The sequence below is a fragment of the Furipterus horrens genome, unplaced genomic scaffold (genome assembly GCF_987537825.1).
Source record: "Furipterus horrens unplaced genomic scaffold, mFurHor1.1.pri manual_scaffold_10, whole genome shotgun sequence".
Taxonomy (NCBI): Eukaryota; Metazoa; Chordata; class Mammalia; order Chiroptera; family Furipteridae; genus Furipterus; species Furipterus horrens.
This window is the reverse complement of record NW_028327180.1, coordinates 81,243,673-81,263,789: the sequence shown is the minus strand read 5'-3', so window position 1 is coordinate 81,263,789 and position 20,117 is coordinate 81,243,673. Positions and strand designations below refer to the sequence as shown.

The 20,117-nt window shown below is 48.0% G+C and overlaps 1 pseudogene; it reads left to right on the top strand.

Moving 5' to 3' along the window:
- Nucleotides 1–14,104: 14,104 nt before the first annotated feature.
- LOC150000832 (cell growth-regulating nucleolar protein-like) lies at nt 14,105–15,403 on the top strand (annotated as a pseudogene).
- Nucleotides 15,404–20,117: the final 4,714 nt, after the last annotated feature.

The following is a 20,117-nucleotide window of genomic DNA, read 5'->3' as shown; positions in this document are numbered from 1 at the left end:
CTGGAATTCCTATTTTTCTCTTGTAATTTTTTTCTATATGCCTGTGATTAACCTTCTACTTAGTACAATATTTCGCCTGGAATGACTGGAAATGTAGCTTGGCTCCAATTTTAACACGAGACGCGTAGATGTGCTTTTCTCTAGAAGGTAATTGTAACGGGAAACTAAGGACAAAGACTCCAGCTTAAAGGTGACGACGGTTAAAGGAATAACACACGGAAAGTTGCCTTCCCCATCTCACTCACTTTAAATACAATCTAATTAACTCTGCCGGGAAAATAATTGGCTCAGATCGGGTCGATCTGATTGAGGATTGAAGTAATCTTGCTTCAGTGGTATTTGTATTTGCATTCCATCTTGGGCGAAATTAGTGTGTGGCTTGAATCCTAACTACTTGCCCTGGGGCCCAAAATAACACCAAGGCCCAACCAATGATATCAACCTACTTCTAACCCCCTTGTAAATGGGTACATAGAGAGTTTTTCAAAAGTTTGTTTTTGTTAATAAGACAAGATGTTCATTCTTAAAAAAAAGATTGTATTTATTTTTAGGAAGAGAGGAAGAGAGGGATAAAGAAAGGGAGAGAAACATCAATGTGAGGTTGCCTCTTATGCGCCCTCAACTGGAGGCCTGGCCTGCAACCCAGGCTTGTGCCCTGACTGAGAATCAAACTGGTGACCCTTTGGTTCACAGGCTGGTGCTCAATCCATTGAGCCACACCAGCCAGGGCCGAAAAATTTACTTTAGATTGGTTGTTTGGAACTTGCATTATTTCCCTAAAGAAATAATATAATGCGTAGTGATTAACTTCGCTGGTCACAGTAATAATGACAGCAGGTAGCTAAGATAAAGCATGTATAGAGCCAGCCAGAATCATGGGTCCTGGGTGACAGGTGTCATCCTAGTTTAGGAGAAAGGAAGACAAGAAGATGCTGCTCCACCTCCAGGGACAGGAACTACCCTGTCAATGTCCAGACAGAGGACTGGCTAAGAGTGATGTTCAGGACAGGTGCTTACCTGGACAGGTTGCTGAGAGCTGGGTGTCCCGGCCTGGCCCCCTCCTATGGTTGCCGGGGGCTGAGACAGGCTAACATGGGAAGAGTTACTGAAATGAGCAGGATGAAATTCAGCCATGAAGACCAATAGTGGAGTTAGAGTCTGAGACCAGGGAAAATGCTGAAGCTGAATCTAGTAACTGTTAGGGTCAAAACCCCATAGGCGAGCAGGCAAATGGGAAGTGGGTTTCACACCGAGGGTCAGACAGGGTGAGGGTCGGGTCAGGGGAAGTTGGTAGAGGGGACTTGGTAGAGGGACCTCAGGCAGGAATGAAGATGATTTCTTTATTCCCTTCCATGTGAAGTCTTATTCTTTCCTTTTTAAAATCAAAGGCATTTGTCTTTCTGTGCTCCTTTCCCAGTTGTGGGTGACCCTTTCCACAGGCTCTGGGTGAAGTGAGTGACCTTTGTCTCTGGCACCCTCAGCCCCTGGTTGCAACATCCTACTCAGGGCTCCCGCTTTCCCCGCCCTGTTAGTGTAGACTGCAGGCTCTCAGTGCCAATGAACTTCACGTTCTTGCGGAGGAAAGGACTTCCATTGGGAAAGCAATGACCAATCACTCCTGAAACCCTTCCAGAAGGGTCTGCATTCTAAGAGATGCTTGTTAGTCCAGAGAAATCCCTAGCTGGCGACTTTCCGGCCCTATGAAGGGAAGGCAGCGAAGTGGACGGGAAGGTGTGCAGAGGGGAGAGGAGGAGGGTTTGTGGGAGGGAGGTGACTGCCCTTAGCTGCTCCTCTCTGAGTGGGTGCTGCCTGCCGCAGCTCCCCTTCCCCCAGTTCTCAGCCACAGGTTTCCTGAAAGCTCTGGATTTTCACTGCATGTACCACTGGTAGAGTAAGGACTGGATTCTGCTGGAGTGGGAGGGCCGGGAACCTGCGCCTCCGCTAACACAATGCTCACCTGAAATCTATTGAGGGTCTGTCCTAGGTGCTCTCAGGGGCCGAGGACTGCTCTAAGTATTGTAATGCACAGCATTGCTTAGGCCTCACAGCAAACCCATGAAGAGGGTACTGCTGTCTCCCCTCATCTTACAGTGAGGAAACTGAGGCACAGAGTGATCAGGAAACTGAAACAGGACCATGTTGCTAAAACATGGCAGGGTCTGGATTTGAACCCAGTCTAGCGGACTCAGAGCCTACGCCCCTGACCTTGGCTGTCTGCTGCCTGTACAGCTAGAGCGAGGCAGCTCACAATGCTTTTCAGCCAGGTGTGTCTGCCTTTTCCAGCCACAGTGATCTAGAAGCTGGGCTAAGGACACGAGGGTGTGGAAGAAGGGGCTGTGTGTGAAGTGAGAAGCAATTACAGAAGGAATGAGGCGCAGTTAATTAAGTTAATTACATTTGGTGACGTTAAGTTACACAGACTGGCCAAGAGGGTGGGTTGGGGAGTGGCTGGGCAGTCCGTTCTATAGGAGAAACACTGAGGACTCTCCCTGAGCAGAGCCTGGAAGAAGATTAAGAGGGGAAAGGCTTTGGCACTCAGACCAGATGGATCATAACTGAGCAGGAACGAGGTGGCGGATGAGGCATGAGGGGACAGGAGGAGGGAGGGAGAGTGGAGAGGCGGGCAGGACTGACTGCCGCATGCCTCCCTGGAAAGGTAAGTTTTCAGTAAAGGAAAGAGTCAGATGTTCATGGAAGCTGAGCATGGAAATGACTATGGTTGTTATTCCATGAGCAATCATTCTTATAATTGTGCCATGGCCTCTCCCACGTGCTGGCTCACGGGCTAGGTATTTTACGTGCATTTTTTCTAATTCTCAAAACCATTTTGGACTGATGCTGATACTTCCATTTTACCAACAGAGGGAATTAAGGCCCCAAATGCTCAAGGGCCTGCCCAAGGACACAGTTAGTGAATTACAGACTGGGGCTCTGAAGTCAGAACTAGCCTGCTGCATTAGGTACAGCACAGTCTAAGCTGCTGTAACAAAGATACCCTGAGAACAGTGAGCCATAAAAGGGAAGCTTTTTTTTTTTTCTCATTGAGGAGACCTGTGGTCAGAGGCCCAGGGAAGCGGGTGCTTCTGCTCTGCCATGTCTGTCATGCTGCTTTGTGATGTCTTAGAGTGCTGTCCCTGTCTGCATGGTCAAAGCCGGGTCCTTGTTAGATCTATGTTCTTGCAGGAAGAGAAATCTCCGAGGCAAATGGCCTTATCCTGAATGAGGTGACCTTTAATAAGATTGTGGTGGCTCACACTCATTTGTCCAGACTTGGTCATAATTTCATGTCAGTCCCTTGGGCTGACTGGGGAGACTGGTCAGGTGGCCATGTGCCCAGACACAACCAGGGACTCTAGCATTAAAGGCAAAAGGCTTTGAAAGCCTTTGAAGTTTTGGCTGTATGCTATTGCTTCTGGTTTTACGGGTGATATTGACAGGTCCCGAGAGGGGCCATGACAGACAGCACCGTGGCTGGCCCTGCAGTTATGAGAAGGACCCTGGAGAGGCAGAGCTGTGGCTTTGTTTGAGTTCCACAACAAGCAGGTGTCTGTCACTTGTGGAAGGTATTTTTCCATGACTTAGAGAGGTTCCTTGTTGTTCATGAGATATTTGGCTCCTAGGGAAGGCTCAAGAGGTTACCTTGGTGAAGATGGCAGAGGGAGAGTGATGTTCTCTAAATATTAACGCAATTCAGAGTTGCCTTGGAGAAAATGTAAGTCCACAAAGTACAAGGAAGAAAATTTAAGTTGCGTGTTATTTTACCACCTAGAGAGAGGAGAGAGCCTTGATGGATGTGGTTGCAGACGTATAGAACAGATATAGAGAGCAACATTTGAAGCAGAACAAACTTGCAACTGGTGTGTTGTTTTTCTCCTACCTGAGCAGTTGCTTCTGGCCGTGAGAGAAAGAAAAGCTTCCTTTCCATCTTGTGCTCTGCATTGCAGACCCTTGTTGACTACACAGATCTGTGCACAGACATTCCACCTTCAGAGGCTGGACCAGGGCCCTGTGCTCCCCGCCCAGGCAGGGCCTGGGCCGGGAGGGGCGGGGAGCAGGGTGAACTGACGGTGATTTCCGAGGTTGAGCATCCTTGACTGTGCTCCTCCAGATTCGTGGAGTTTTGGGGCTGTCATTTCCAAGATGTTCTCATCCTGTGTCTCTAGGACCTAGGAAGTCACTGCCTGTTTAAACCAGCACAAGAGATGCAACCTAACATGCTGGGAATGGAGGGAGGAGTGGGGACAGGCCTAAGGTCACCTGGTCAGACTCCTACTCCCCATCCAGGGTAAGTAAAAGGGGGGAGTCTGCTTGTGGTCATGCAGAGGATGATGAACAGGTGGTCTCTTCATCCACAGCCCACCCACCATAGGAAAAGGAGAAAGAAATCCCCACCCCATCTGAGCTGAGGGCAGCCTCAATCCATGTTAGAGCAGCCCTGGTCTCTGCCCTCCCCTCCATGACCCATGCAGACAAGAGGGGCTAAGGTGGGGCCCAGGGCTTCAGTCCAGCTTCAGCAGGTTCTGTTCTTATTTTTAGGTGAACAGGTGACCCATTTCTTCCTCCTCAGTTCCTTGGGACACCCCACGGAGATAGGAAATCACCTGTCTTAAACTCTCCTGCACAATGGAATTAGCTCCCTTTCTGGACCGAGGCCAGGTGGTCCCAGGTGTGAAGTGGCCTTGGCCTGGGGTGGCTGACAGCTAACATTAACACTGCGCAGCATGACATTTACCAATTTGCCCAAGATCATACAGCCAGGAAGGGGTGGAGCTGGAGTTTGAGCCTGGGCAACCTGTCTCTGACATCCATACTTTTAATCACCCCATTAAAAGTTCTGGATGCAGGTTCGTGTTCTTCAACCAACCAGCTCTGCAGGTTTGAGCAATTGATGTCTTCTTAGGTTTCATTTTTCAGGCATAAAATGAGGCTATTAAAGTTCCTTTTAGTTCTAACATCCTGTAGTTTCCAAACTACACTGAAGGGAGGTCTTTCTCAGACCTGTGCTTCCCAGGTCTTTCCCTGCATTAGCTGTCACCATGAAAGCTGGCATTTAACTCCCCAAAAGCACAAAGAACACAATTTGTAGGGCAATGTTGCAATCAATCAAGCTGTCCTTTGCAGCAAAAGGTGCCTTGCCTCAGAAAAATGCTCCTTTCTCCTGCTTCGAATGCAGTTCCCCATGTGCTTGCCTTGTTTCTTTTCCTTGCTTGCCTCTGAAGTCCATATAATTAAATAACAAAACAAAACAAGGAGCTTTATTCAGTTGTGAGTAGCTTCTGTCTTCATTCAGAAAAAATGCTGAGCACACAAAAAGCTAGCAAAGTGCTTGTTTTTGTAATTTAGTGAAGCTAGCTGTCTTTTCCATGAACATCCCTGGACTGAATGACACCGCCAGAAATGTAAGGATTTGGTTTTGATTGGAAAAAGCAGTCAGTGACCTAGAGCAAATGCAAGTTTTACTCTAGGCCCAAGAAATTTTGTGACTGAAAACCACCATTGAGGAGCAAGTTCAGCCTTCAGTTTCCCAGGCTGCTGCGGGGCTGGGGGTAGGGGATTGGAGCAAACAGAGCGAAGGAGGCTGTAACGGGCCTGAAGGAGACACGGTGCCGGGGTGGGGGTTGGGGGGCAGGAAATAAAAGTTGGGGAGATTTTGTAGACACAACCACCATAAAGCAGGAGAGCTCACAAGCCTCCAACGCCACCCCAACACCGTGACAAGGGAAAATTGAGGGACACTCCATTTGACAGCATTTATTTAATGTAAAAAATATCAGAGGGTCTTAGTGGACCACAAGTTCACAGAAGTGGTGATTTTTCAAGACAAAGAGTCTAGGGTCAGAAAGTTTCAAGTTGTTACCCAAAGTTACATAGGTTGGGCAAAGCCAGGCGTCCAAGTAGGACTTTGTCACTGTAAAGCCCATGTTCATTTCTCTGTACCTTAGGGTCCCAAACCTGGGGAATTTAAAAAAACATAGATTTTCAGACCCCATCCCTGACTTACTGAATTTAAAAATTCAGGACAGTAGCTTGGGAATCAATACTGTTAAGAGTATTAAAATGATATGATATTAGGAGTAGCTTCTAAATCTGGAGGTGGGGGATGGGGGAGTATGGGAAAAACAGTCATTATTTGTTGACAATGGCCAAAGCTGAGTGATGAGATCATCGGGGTTACTTCTTGTATTCTTTCTGCTTTTATGTATTTTTAATAATTCTGTAATAGAGCATTAAGAAAAAGGAAAACGATCAAACATTTGCAAGGTTGATCAGGTCGGAGACCCCTTTGTCTTACACAGTATTACACACTGGGTTTGGCCTCACCAATTTGGGAACAGGTATTAAGGGAGAGACTGAAGAAAAGTGTCTCATCTAAAGGGGACATAGTTGTTATCTGCTCCCCAGACAACCAGCAGAGTCATCATCAACACATTTTATACAACCTGGGAATCGAAGAGCCAGAAGAATCCTACAAAGCCGAATTCCACAAAGTCAAGTCCCGCAAAGCATTAAGTGTTGGGGTAGGAATTGCCCTTTTCCTGGGCTTGTTAAATAACCAGAAAAGGAGAGCTCACAAGACCTTAGCAAACCAGGTGTTGTCACTGCTCAGCACAACCAGCTCCACCTGCCTGACAGTGGAGGACAGTCAATGTGGCCACGTCACGAGGGACACGTTGGCCTGGGATAGAGAGTGTCCCACTGAGCCTCTACCCTGGGTGCCTGGCACATCGTGGGGACAGGGAAGTGTGTTTACCTGGAGCCTGATTGTGTCAAGGGGTGGGGGCTGGTGGGCAGCCCTAGTGCAGCGCTTAGACAGGCTGGCTCTGGGCCGCGCAGACGAGGCCCCAGTCTGCTTCGGTCACTGCTGTGGACAAGTTGTCAAACCTTTTGGAGCCTCTGCTTTCTTATTTGTAACAAAGAAAGTAATTATGGTGCGGGTGCCTTGGCTCAGGAGGTTGCTGTGGGGGTGCACAGGAGGTGTCAGCAGAGAACCTGCGGCAGGTGGAGCTGGGGTGGGGGTGGGGAGGCCTCTCCCTTCTCCCCGCCTCCCTGGAGCAGATGCCAGCGCTCTGCCCGCAGCCCTGGGCCTACCACATCAGGGTGCTCCAGCCACCAGCAACTCATCTCCCTGCCTGAGGCCCTTTTCTGCTGCCACAGGTCACTCTGCCCCCAGGTAAGGCAGGCCAGGGGCAGTCCACCCCAGGGTGTCTAATGCCACCCTCTCTTGACTCTCTGGCCATGGAGCTCCCGTCCCCCACAGGGCCTGGGTGAAACTGTGTTGGCAGCAACCTTCCCTGCCTGGCTCCCTTCACTGTCCCTCTAAGGATGCTTTCCTTCACCTCCCCAAGGAACAACTCAGCCTGAGTCCCTCCCCAGGGACTGCTTCTAGGGTGACCCAAAGCAGGACACCACCCCACCTGCCAGTTTTCCTTGTTCATTCACCCTCTCGGGTGCCTCACTCACGCGGACCACAGGCCTCATGTTCTTTTCCTCCTTCCTCTGTGGTACTGGCCGTAGTGAGCCTGCCACCAACAGCAGCTGTGGCCGGGCTGCAGCAGGCACAGGGCACTCCTGCCTGGTGAGACCTGCCCAGGACGCCCTCCCCAAGCTCCAAGGCCAGTGAGGTGCTCGCTGTGGTGCTGGTGGTGAGAGCCCCCTTCAGTCACCCCTGGCAGTAAGCTGGCTGATACCACGCCCTCTCTGCTTTGTCCCTCAAGTTCCCAAATAAACCACCGGTACTTAAATCCTTGCCTTGGGGTTGAATTCTGGGAAGCACAGACTAAGACAGTTGGTGTCAGAAGTGGTCTAGGGAGCAGAGCGTTAGTCAGGGACCATTTGCTGGTCAGATGGCAGCAAGGATCTGGGTCTTGGAGGTGAGAGGCAGGGGTAACCCCTGGCATGCTCTGCATCACAATTATTGAGGCTCTTCTCCTGTGAATAAGTGGCAAGTGTGCTGCTTATTAAGCAACTTATGCTCAGCCTAGTACCGAACCCATGTACCAGATGGGTCTTCCACACCCTGCGCTGTGACACTCACTGCAGCCGGGACCCTAAACACCCATGTCTGCCCTTGCAGCAGCCCCAGTAGGCTGTGGGAGGCCATGGGATGCTGGGGAAATGAGGCTGGAAGAGGAAGAAGGCACTCGCTCCTTCCTGCTGGCTCCCCATTATGGACCAGGTCACTCCTGCAATGGTTCTTTCCTCTGGTGAACTTGGTTCCAAGAGCAACAGTTGGTTCCGGTTACTGGTTTTCCCCGGAACCAGCTTCCCAGCAGCCCCTTCAGGGACACCAGTACCAGCTATCTGGTGCCTCTACTCAGACAAAGCTCTTCGTTGTGTCCTCAGTTCTGGGATCTTAGATGCTCCTACAATGACCACATCTGTGATACCTCATGAGGGTGGCTGGCAGACCTGGTTTGCCTGGGACTGAGGGACTTCCCAGACTGTGAGACCTCCAATACCAAAACTAGCATCATTCTAGACTACGAGGATGGTTGGTCTCCATGTTCCCTTTTTGCCTGTCCAGTTCCTTGGTACCTGGGTTTCAATTCTCTATATTCAAATCTCTGTACAAAAAAAACAAAAAACAAGAACAAAAAAATCTGGGGTGGTTTGTAACTTCTGACCAGAGCTCCCCTGGTATAGGACGGGCTCTGTCCCAGACGTTAGAACGCACATTGGCTCACCTAGTGTCACCAGCATTTGAGAGTATGGCCGTGACAGCAATGACAAGAGCCAAGGGACAGGGGGATTGTTAGGCACATCGATGTCCTGAAGGAAGAACATGGCAGGCCCTGGTCAGACCACATCAGAGTAGGCACAGAATGAGAAGGCAGAGGCCTCGGTGGCAGCATGTAAAAGGACTGTCATCTGATGGAGCTGGGTGGCACAGCCTGCTGAAAACTGGGCGCAGGACCTGATCGAAGTGTAGCAGAGTCTGACTTGATGGCCCCAGCAAATATCCTATGCCAAAGGCAAGGGCCTGCTAAGGAGGAGTGGGGCCTAAGGGCCTGGACTGGCGACACCTGCTAATGCGCTTGGGAGCCTTCAGCCCGCAGGTGCCCTGGGACTCTGGGCCACAGAAGAGACCCACTCTGCCTTCTAAGGGACAGCTGCCTCCCCTTGTCCGCCAGGCCACGCAGAGGACATCTGTGTTTGCCTAGATTTTCTCCAGCCCTGAGAGCTTTTAGGCCAGGGGTTGGCCAACTTCTCTGTAAAGGGCAGAGAGCGAATGTTTTAAGTCTTGCGGGCCATGCGGTCTCTGTCCTAACTACTCAGCTCTTCCAGCGCATCACAGAAGCAGCGCAGACAGTACGCAAGTGCTGGATTCCAAGAAATGTTTTTCAAAAAAGAAATACATAGGCCGTAGTTTACCCATGGGCCATAGTTTGCCAGTTCCTGTTCCAGGGCCATTGAACCTCTCTACCGTGTGCCAGCATGATCCAGGAGGTCACATCTGGCAATGAGTCCTAAGAGGAGTGACTGTGAGTAAATTGTCAGGCTGAATAGGAGAGAGTTTATTGAGATGTGGTGCTCTCCTGTGACTCAGGATTGAGCATCCTGGCAAGGACCCTAGAGCCAGTCCTATCTGCTGCCGAGATGGTGCCCTGAAGCTGGAAAGCCATGGTGGTCTCGAGTAAATGAGACGTTTGTGCCAGAATGCATTGGTGGCAGAAGGGGTAGAAGGTTTGGTGAGGGAGGCATACAAAAATAGGCTTTTTATGTGAGATCAGAGAGTCTAGCAATTACCTGTCTCTGGGGAGCCCAGGGGGCAAGCTCTTCACTAGTGAATGAAGAACTATGCCAGGGAGAGGCCCCAGCATTGTTCCCGGTGATCGTCTTCCTAGGCTGCTGTGCATCTGCGCTCCGAGTACTGGGGGTGACAGGCTTCAAGAAAAGCACAGCACAGTTGGCAGCACTCAACCATCTAAAGCAGGGTGGGCAGCTCATCGTCAGAGCAGAGAAGATGCCATGGCAGCCTGGACCCTTATTTGCAGACAGCAGGGAGCAGTGACTAACAGACGGTCAGGCTGGAATGTGTTGCTTGAACTATGTAACCAGAGATCAGGAGCAGGTGAGCCAAAGGCGGATGGACGTCAGCTGCAGCAATGGAAAATCAGGGCCCTTCATCCAGGTTCTAGACCCAAGCCAGGTGTTAGAGCCAGAGCCAATCTACTGAAGGGCAGTCTGGGTGTTCTAGAGCAGCGATTTTCAACTGTTTTCATCTCCTGGCACATACAAACTAATTACTAAAATGCTGCGGCACACCAAAAAATAATACGCTTTTTGCTGATCTGACAAAAATAGGTTTAATTTAGATTGATTTATTAAAAAAAGAAAAGTAATTACCTACTCTTTTTGCTCCAAAGTGACTTTAAAAAATCAAGTGCCTATACTTACATGTAAGAATTTCTGGTCCCAGGAATTAACCAATCAGATACAACCTTATTATGTGATGTGACCCATAAAATGCAACTCTGTTATATGACCTATATATTTATGGTTGAAGACAGGGCGTTCTCACCAGATGGCTATTGTTGTTTTGGCTGTTGTCATTCTTTTACTTGACAGTCTAAGGGAGAAGAGGTCAGTGTCCCTGACTGAATAGTCAGATATCGCATGTTTTAAAAATTCTTGCAGCGCACTGGTTGAAAATTGCTATCCTAGAGGAATGAGCCTGCAATGTCACAGCAAGCATGGACAGCAGTGATTGTTCGTCTCATCTCTCATGGGAAGGACCTGTGACCATTCCCCCAGAGGAATGGACTCAGATGTCAGAAAAGCTGTGGGTAGAATATCTGAGCTGAAACCAAGACCATAGGACCTAAAATGCCACCCCAGCCCCCCTGGTGAGGTGGGGCAGTCCTCGCTCCAAACCCCTCTCACAGTGAGCCCAACGGATCCACGCCCCCACCTGCTATTCATTTCTCTGGTTCCTGAGTTTAGAATTGGAAAGAACACACTCAAGAGTGGGAACCCTCTTCTGGGATAAGAGCCATAATGTGAAGAAAGGCCTGCTGACTGTCACTCTTGAAACTTCCCCTTCAGCTAAGATGGAAAATGAGAAGTAATGTTTCATTCCAGGTTAGAATGCCATTTCAAAGACTTAAGGAAGACAGAGGTTACTTGGTTGACCTATGGCACCAGTTCTTTGGTGAATTCAACAAAAGTTATCTTTTTGTATTTTATTTGGTGTTCTCACTGTTAGTGAGGTAATGGAACTCTTCCCAGCTCTCTTCATCCTGATAGAGATGTAGAGAGTAGATGTGGAAATTGTCCTAAGGTTTTTAACAACAACAAAAAAAAAATGTAAGGCACCTTGTAAGTTTGATACCGATCAAAAACTGAGTTATTGAAACCCTTCAAACATTTAAAATAAGGATTTATAAATTTAATACATTGCATATCCTTTTTAAGGTACTTTAATTGTCTGAAGGATAAACCAAAACTTTCCGGGATTTTAAAGTAATTTTTATAAATCTAATTAATTATAATTATAAACAGGATGAATCTAGAGCCTTTTAAATGTTCCTATACTATTTCTAAACTTAGTAAATTTCAAATTAAAAACCACAAGTTTAAATCATTTAAATTACTTAAATTTAATACAGAATTACAAAGCTGGCCTATTACTTGCATAAGCCTTATCTCTGATGTGCTAAATATCAAGATAGAATATGTATGTCAAGAATTGTGGAGAGTCTGACATTTTAGCTTACTTCCAGACTAACAGGTTTGGTGAATTCTGGCAAAAGACACGAGACTCCTGGGTCAGAGACAAAGGGCTTGATTACTCACAGCAACAGTAACAGAGTATCAGCATTTACATCAGTTCCCCACCGGTGATGTGAAGACCGTCTGGTAACATCTGTATACACAGTGGGTTATAGAAGAAGAGACTGAACTAGGGAGCCTTTTCTAATGGGCAGCGAGTCTCCTTGGGCTGCAGGAAGAGGCAATCCTTCAGGTGCAGGCCCTAAGAGGCATAAGTAGTTATGGCAGCAGCCCCGTGCTGTGGCTGGAGTTGCGTAATTTCACCCTCCTCAGCAGAACTCCAGGCCCCTGGTTGGTGCCCCATCTCCAGCTGCTCTGCCCTGGAAGCCCCACTGCCACCCTAGATGGATTTCTGCCAGGGAAGCTGAGACCAACAAGACAAGGAGCCCACCCAGCACCCGAGTGTTTGCCTTTACTGAACAGAAGGCAGCCTGGTGGGAGGGGAGCCCTGCCTGCACCCAGAGCCATTCCGCAGGTACCCCTCCCTCCCATCAGTGGCTCATGACTCTCTAGTAACACCAGCTGTGCAGGAATTGCGCTAATAATGGGAAATGGGTCAAGGAGAAGAGCCACCATGGTGGAATGGGGCTGACATTTTATAGGTTCATCGTTTTGATGGGACTGTGAGAAGGGATCACTGCCTCAAGGCAGCCTCTGGTTTGACCAGCTTGAAACAACCAAGCTTTCTCCCCACTTCAAATTCTAAAATAATTATAGCCCAAGTGTAGAATCTTAGCCTTCAAGTCAGCTTGAAGGTCATTCCCAGCTGAAGAGTATTCCCCTCCCACGGCCACTGCAGTCTGTCTGCACTTCGGAATCACAGAGAACAGCATGAGCTGGTATCTCATTCCCCTCCCTTAAAGGCAAAGTAAAGCATGTCCCTGTGGAAAAGGAGTGTCGTTAATGGCAGGATAGCCTCTCCTGGCATAGAGTACGGGAAGGCTGGGCGGGCAGCGTCCTGTACTCCTCAGGAGCAGCAGGAAGATGGACTGCCTAAGCGGGGCTATTTCATGGAGTGACACTATCTGAGCCTGAGTGCCGTGATAATGTTGACCTTGAGAAGCTGGCTTGGTTTCAGAATGCACAGCAAACCAAGCTGCTTTTCCTTTGGGTTTATGATGATCCCTTTTACGACAAGAGCCCGTAGGTTCTTGGAGGCTGGACAGTAGGCACCGTTGATGAGGAGCCAAGAGACTTTGAGTTCTGTTTGTTTCCACCTCTCGCTGCCACCATCCTGAAACAAGTCACCCAGTCTATTAGTTCTCCCAGGCATGTGCCCTGACTGGTGACCTTTCAGTTCCCAACCGCAGGATGACACCCAACCTACTGAGCCGCACTGGTCAGGGCTGTCTGTTTCTTTTTGCTGATGCATTCCGGCAGCCTAGAATGCGCCTGGCACATATCAAATATTCGGTAAATATTTGTAGGAAAACGAACAGTTCTGTGGGAGGTAAGGAAGGAGGCTTTTTCAAGAAAGAGAAAGAATCTAACAGTGTCAACACTTCCAAATGCTTCAGAGAGGTCAAGGTGAGAACAGGGATCAGGTGGCAGACACATAGTTGGAAGAAAACAGCATCAAGAGTCTATTTGGACTGGAAACAGATCATGAAGTGATTGAATGGTACTTAAGTGCAGGAAAAATAAGCATCAGCCACTCATTCAAGAAATGCACGGGTAAAGGACTGTAAATAATTTGGATGCTAACTTGGAGAGGGTACCAGATCAAGAAGAGAAATAATGTGTTGTGTTTTCAAAATTAATCTGTGCCTGTTTTAGAAAAGCCAAAAACAGAAATAAAATTTCTGACTCATCCCATCACCCAGATAAAATCACATCTAACTATATCTTGTGCTTTTTCCTAGGCCTGGGCATTTATAGCAGTTCTTTTGCTTGTGAGATTGTTCTTGGGAAAATGATATAGCTATGCATGCTATGATTACTTTTATTTATATGACTGCTTTGTAGCTTTATTTTTATGTAAAATTTTATTAGGAATCTTTTCATGTCTTCATATGTTTTTGCGTGATGTAATTTCTAGTGGTTGCACACATCATTTTATTCAATGAAGTGTATAACCAATTCTCTATACATTTATGTTTTATCTATTTCTTTGTTGTTATGAGCCACACTATGATAAGCATGATTTTTCCTTTTCTTTTTTTAAGTTAAGGAGCAAGTGGAGAGAGTCGAAGTTGAAGACATGGAGAAAATGGAAAGAACTTATGGGAAAAAGTTCGGAAGAACTCAGACCAGAGCCGCTGGCGGTCGCCGGCCGAGAGGACAAGACTTCCAGTCTCTGTTGGATAGAGGATATTAAATCATTTCGCCGAAGATGGTATTTTTTACGTGCAACGCGTGTGGCGAGTCAGTGAAGAAAATATACAGGTGGAAAAGCACGTGGCCGTGTGCGGGAACTGCGAGCGCCTTTCTTGCATTGACTGCGGTAAAGATTTCTGGGGGGACGACTATCAAGGCCACGTCAAGTGCGTGGGTGAGGATCAGAAGTTCGGCGGCGAAGGCTACGAAGGGAGGACGCACAGAGGCGGCGTCAAACGCAGGCGTGGCTGCAGAAAATTAACGAATTAATAAAAAGACCCAGTGTCAGCCCCAGAGGGAGAGAACTTTGAGAGCAGGTTAGTGGTTCTGACAACATTCCCAGGAAAAAGGCAAAATTTCAGAGCTGGATGAAGAGCAGTTTAAAAGTTCACAATGAGGAAACTAAAGAACAACACAAACAAAGGAACTAAATAGAACAAAGAGCAGAATAGCAGTCAATAGGGGGGAGGGGAGAGGGAGAGAAGGGGGATAAGTAAGGGAAGGGTTTAATTAAAGAGTCTGTATAAAAGACTCATGGACATAGACAACGGGGAGGGATATGATTGCGGGAGAGGGGGTGGGCTGGGTGGGGGAGAGAAATTGGGGGAAAAGGGGACAACTGTAATTGAAAAACCAAAATAAAAAAAGAAAAAAAAAAAAAAAAGAAAAGTTCACAATTAATCGATCCTAGAGCAGGTGTGGACTATCTCTCCCGCAGCTTCCGGCAGTGAACCGCGCGATCACGTGGCAAAGCCGCGTGCAGACGTCCTGCCGCGGCGGCCCCTCCCAAGCACGCGACCCCGCGGAAGGACAAGCTGCGGTGAAGGAAAACGAGAGGGGGAGGAAGGGAGAGCGGCAGAAGAACAGGAAAAAGAAAGGAAGGAGCTAAAGTGAGAAAACCACCGAGAGAATTCAAACAGCCTGAAGCCCAAAAAGCGCGGAAGGAGGCAGGAGGCCGAGCAGGAGGCCGAGGCGCCGGGAAGCGCAAGCGGGAGCGCTCCGAAGTTAAAGCGGATTCTAAGAAGAAAAAGATCAAGTTCCCAGGACATTCTGCGGCGGAAAACCAGAAAACCACGAAGCTACTCCTGCAAAAGGTAAATTCAGCTGGAAGGGAACGATTAAAGCGGTTCTGAAGCGGGCCCCAGACAACGAAATGGCAATCAAAAAGCTACGAGAAAAGGTGTTAGCTCAGGACTGTGCTGCGACCAGTGACCATCACAGATCCGAGGAGGAGCTCCTGGCCATCTTCGATAAGAAAATCGGCAAGAACCCCGCCTTCAGGTTCCTAAAGGACAAGGTCAGGCTTTTGAAGTGAACGTTTTTATATTTATAGAGTCCGTTCTGTTGATTCTTCCTTTCACTGCTGTTTGTAAAACATGTAATGAATGATAACAACTCAGATTTTGCTTTCGTAACCCTGTACTTTTAAGAAGAATCTATTTTTGGTAGAACTTTTATGAGAAAATAAACTATTGTCCAAAAAAAAAAAAAAAAAGAGAAAGAACTCAGACCAAGATGGGCTGAAAGGCGTGACTGCACATAAGACTTGATATCGGTGAGTTCAGCCTGTCACACCCCCTGGACCCACGGCCAGTATTAGTGTCACTAACGTGGACCATCTGACATGTGTGCCCTGTTGTGATATGACGGGAGTGCGCAGCATCTCCTGTGGCCATGAGGCCAGGGGACCCTGAAGAGCGAATCAAGAGCACGGACCCCGGGGCTCACCGAGGCAGGTTAGGGCCTAGGTCTTTGTGTTCCTACCAAGTTCCCAGGTGAGTCCGCTTCCACCAAAGTTTGAGAACTAATTAAGGCTCTTGAAACCTCTGGTCTGCAAGAAACGAGGGACGTAGAAGCACAAGTTAAATGACATTGGGAGGGATCGAACAAATCCAGGAAGGGGAGCCTTATAAAGCACCCGAAACATTTGCTGCCACCAGGTAATGGTGCGGGGACAGAAATGGGGGGTGTGGTAGCTGAGATTTAAAAATACTTCAGAGATCTAAGAATTAAATGCGAAGTGTGGCCCTTGTTGGAATTCTGTCTCTAGGAAACCAATTGTAAAAGACGTTTTGGGGGGATAACAAGGGAAATGTGGATGTAGACTGGTGTTAAATGATGTTAAAGGATCACTGTAATTTTGTGTGGTGTAGTATGGTGTTGTAGCTGTGTAGGAAAATGTCTTTATATTTTAGAGTCAGCCCCAAAGGATTTCAAGTAAATGATATGTGATCGTTGCTTTAAACATTTCAACAAGGACACAGTGCACAGACAAATATGGGAAATGTTGAAGTCTAGCCCATGGGAGTATGGGGACTCACTTTAATATTGTCATTAACTTTTATATCTAGCTGATCCCTTTCATAGTAAAACGTAATGAAGACGTGAGAGACGAGCCTTGGTGAGTTGGAGGCCCAGTGTTCCTCAGCACACAGCACGAAGGGAGACCTGGAGATGATGCGCAGGTGGACGAGATGATGCGCAGGTGGACGAGGAGATGATGCGCAGGTGGACGAGGAGACGAGGAGACTCAGGCAGCTGGGTTATCACTTAGGCCAAGAGGAGGAAGCAGAGAGCAGAGGCGGGGCCTGCTCTGAACGAGATGTAGAAGAACTTCTATAGGTAAGGGGCCGTGGGGTGCTCATCTCCCGGAGGTGAGGAGCGGCGCCAAGGCCCACGCCATATGTGGGTGGGAGAGCACCCTCCATCTGGAGCTGTGTCGCCAGGCTTGGAGCAGGTGGGGAAAAGCGGCCGTGAGGGCGGCAAATTGAGCCGGTCAAAGAGCAAAGGTGTCAGGGAGGGACTCCGTGGTTCTGTAGCCCGTTCTATGAGTTGTGACTGAGCTCTTTCACACCTAAGAGCCCTGCTCTGTGGGAGGGCTTGGGGGTGGGATTCTGTGAGGTGGCCGCGACAGGCCAGCAGGCTTGTGTGTCTGCATTTGTGGGCGTCAGTGGGTGGTTTTAAGTACCCTTCGTCCTGGAAAAAGCTGAGTTTGGTGCCTTTCAAGTCCTCCTGGCCCAGCCTTTCCAAAAGCCGAGAGACGTTATTTACCCAACATTGATCTAACAAATATTTAGTGAGCGCTGCCTTTCGGGTTGCACCGTGGTGGCAGCGCCTTTGAGGTTTTGCTTGATTAGCAAGGGGGACAGGCTGAGAATTGTCCCTCACAGCACATCCTGCACTAGAGAGGGGGTGCTGTAGTAGAGTCGCATTCATATTGTCCTTAAAGGTTCATAGGGCATAGACCTCGCTCTCAGATCTGATAAAAGTTATTGTTTTTCTTCTCCTCGGGAAAAATGTACAGATGCCCATAAACAAAAATGTGCATGAACTTGCAGAGAATTCACAAATTCCCTGAGGCTATTGTGGTCAAGGTTTTCACAAAACTGTTGTGGGAAGAGACAGAGGCCACGGGCTTGTGCTGGGAGACGGAGAAAACCTAGGGAGGGGTCTGCTGAGCCAGACTTTGGAGGATGATGCAGACTTACATTCCTGCTGAGCCCGTGGACAGGGACCTGGAAGAAAGGAGACCGCAGGAATGGGAGCCCTTGAGCCTAATTGGCCTCCGTCCCTCATGGCTTTAGGCTGGGAGTCTGCAGGGCATCCTGACATGATACAGCTCAGTGACGGTTGGGCTCTGGAGACCCCCGGGGTCCCCAATGGCAGTACGTGGCTTTCATAAGCTGACGGATCACCTGGTGGAGACAGAGAGGCACTTGTGAGCGGTGTCTCCATGGGAGGGGTCCCTGCTGTGTGAGCACATTTGTTTTGATTTGGTTCTGAGGCTGTGGATTCACTGAACAGATGTGGCCTTTCAGTGGCTTCAGCTTTTTATTCCGCCATCAGACACAAAATTAGGGAGGCTCGGCTGATTGTCAGGCTGGTTTGGCTTTGATGAATGAAAATGAGGTTCTCGTAATGTCCTCCCCCCCGCCCCCCTGCAGCAGGTGGCTTGGATGTGGGGGCGGGAATGGCCATTGCCTGGTGAGTAGCTGCTCGTCTTTTCCCATCTTGATTCCTCTTGCTCATCACCCCACTGATAGCCACAGTCCCCTGGTGAGGAGAGAGGATGTTGGGTGACTGAGTCATTCAGCTTTGGGCTCATCAGTGTTCAATAAGCCAAGGACCAGAGGCAGACAGATCGGGCGCTACTTCCCCCGTTATTACAGGATGAGCTGCTGGCTCTGGGCAGGACTGCTGGAGCAGAGGTGTTCACGTGAGAGATTGAAATCAGCTGGCAGATATTTCTTTCTCTTTTCAGCAAGCAAATTCTGTGTGTGCGCGTGCGTGTGTGTGTGTATGTGTGTGTGTGTGTGTGTGAGCGTGCGCCCGAGTACAAACACCCCTTATGATTTGACTTCTGATCTTGATGTTTTAAATAAGAAGCTTCAGGAATTTTTGTATAGGTGGCTTTCATAAATGATCACAGATAATCACACACATATTCCCATTGCACTTCGCAATTTCTAAAGTACTTCCACAGCTGTGACTTCTAAGTACTTTCACAGCTGTGACTTTTATCACGGCCCCCCAAAGCAGCCAGAGCAGGCATTATAATAGTGCTATTTTGCAGAGGAGCGAACTGAGGTGCCTGGCTATCATTTGTCATTATCACGCTACTGAAAAACAGCATATGCTGCTCGGGAACTGTTCTGCAATCTAAACTCTTTTTGAGAAAAGAGTTTCATCTTCTTTGCTGATCTGTGGTTTAGATACTTAATCTTCAAAATCAGAGTCTTACTATACAAACGGTCATTGATTTTTATCTGGTCTGAGAATAAAAGAAGCTTAGGTCATATTTTAAGACATATCCCCAAATTAAGCAAGTAAAGATTATCACAGATACATACATATATATATATATATTGAGCTTTCACTATAAGCTAGACCATTCTGTTCATTAACACATTCATTTAACGCTCATAGCAGCCCTGCTACCTATGGTTTACAAGCAATGAAGAAGCTAAGTAACTTGCCCAAGGACAGACAGGTAATCTCAGGCAGTTTGAGTTCAGGGCCCAAGGGAGCCAGCATTTGGGCTCACCAGACAAACCAATAATTCAGATGAGCAGGACAAAGAATAATCTACATTCTACTCAGGCCCTGGAGACCGGGTCAAAGTGTTTGGCCCATTTCTTTCTTTGAGAGTGGGTGGGGGTAGACTCCTATTTCCAATGGTGACAGGAAAGTTTGGAGAAACCTTTCTCCAAAGGCTGGAAAACTATGTGTACATAATTTGAGGGCAATAGGGACCTACCAGAGCAGTAAAAAATTACTTGGTTAATTCAAAAGAAGGCAACCCAGAGGAGTGAGCAAGGCACTGAGAATCACTTTTGTGTGGGAACTCTGCAATTCCAAAAGAGGATGCTAAGAGTTGACCAGGGATTAAGATGGAAAAAGATATTCTGTGCAAACACTAAGTTAAAAATGGTGAAAGTGGCTATATTAATATTAGAAAAATTAGATTTCAGGATAATGAATATTACCATGGCTATTCATACATACTCCCCACCTATTTTTTTCAGTGTCTGTAAGTTAGAGCCCACAGGAAAACTCAAAGTTAAATAAGAAAAGTGTCCCAAACTTTTAAGGACCAAGGAATGATAGGCGGTAAGGATATTATTAAGACATTTATGTCATCGGGACAAGTGACTTTCCACGGTCTTCTGGGCCCAAACTGAGCTGCGTGACTTTCCAAAGTCCTCTCCTTGTCAAACTTGCTCAAGTCCTCTGCTGCGTGGCAGGGGGCCATGGGGCTCCTGAGATGGCAGAAGTGTTCTATAGTAGCCTGGGAAAGTTTGCCGTACAAAGGGCGGAAGTCGCTGGTCACAACTGAAGAAACAGAGCAGGCGCTGTGTGTCGCCCGTGAACACTCTACAAACTCAACTGCAGATATGGACCTGGGTAGTACAAATGGCAGGTCACACCGAGCCGGGATTTAGCAATGGAGTCATTACCCAAGCAACATTTGGAATGTAAGAGGATGGACAGAATTCCTCAGTGAGCTCTGGAATTCTCTTTAAGGACTA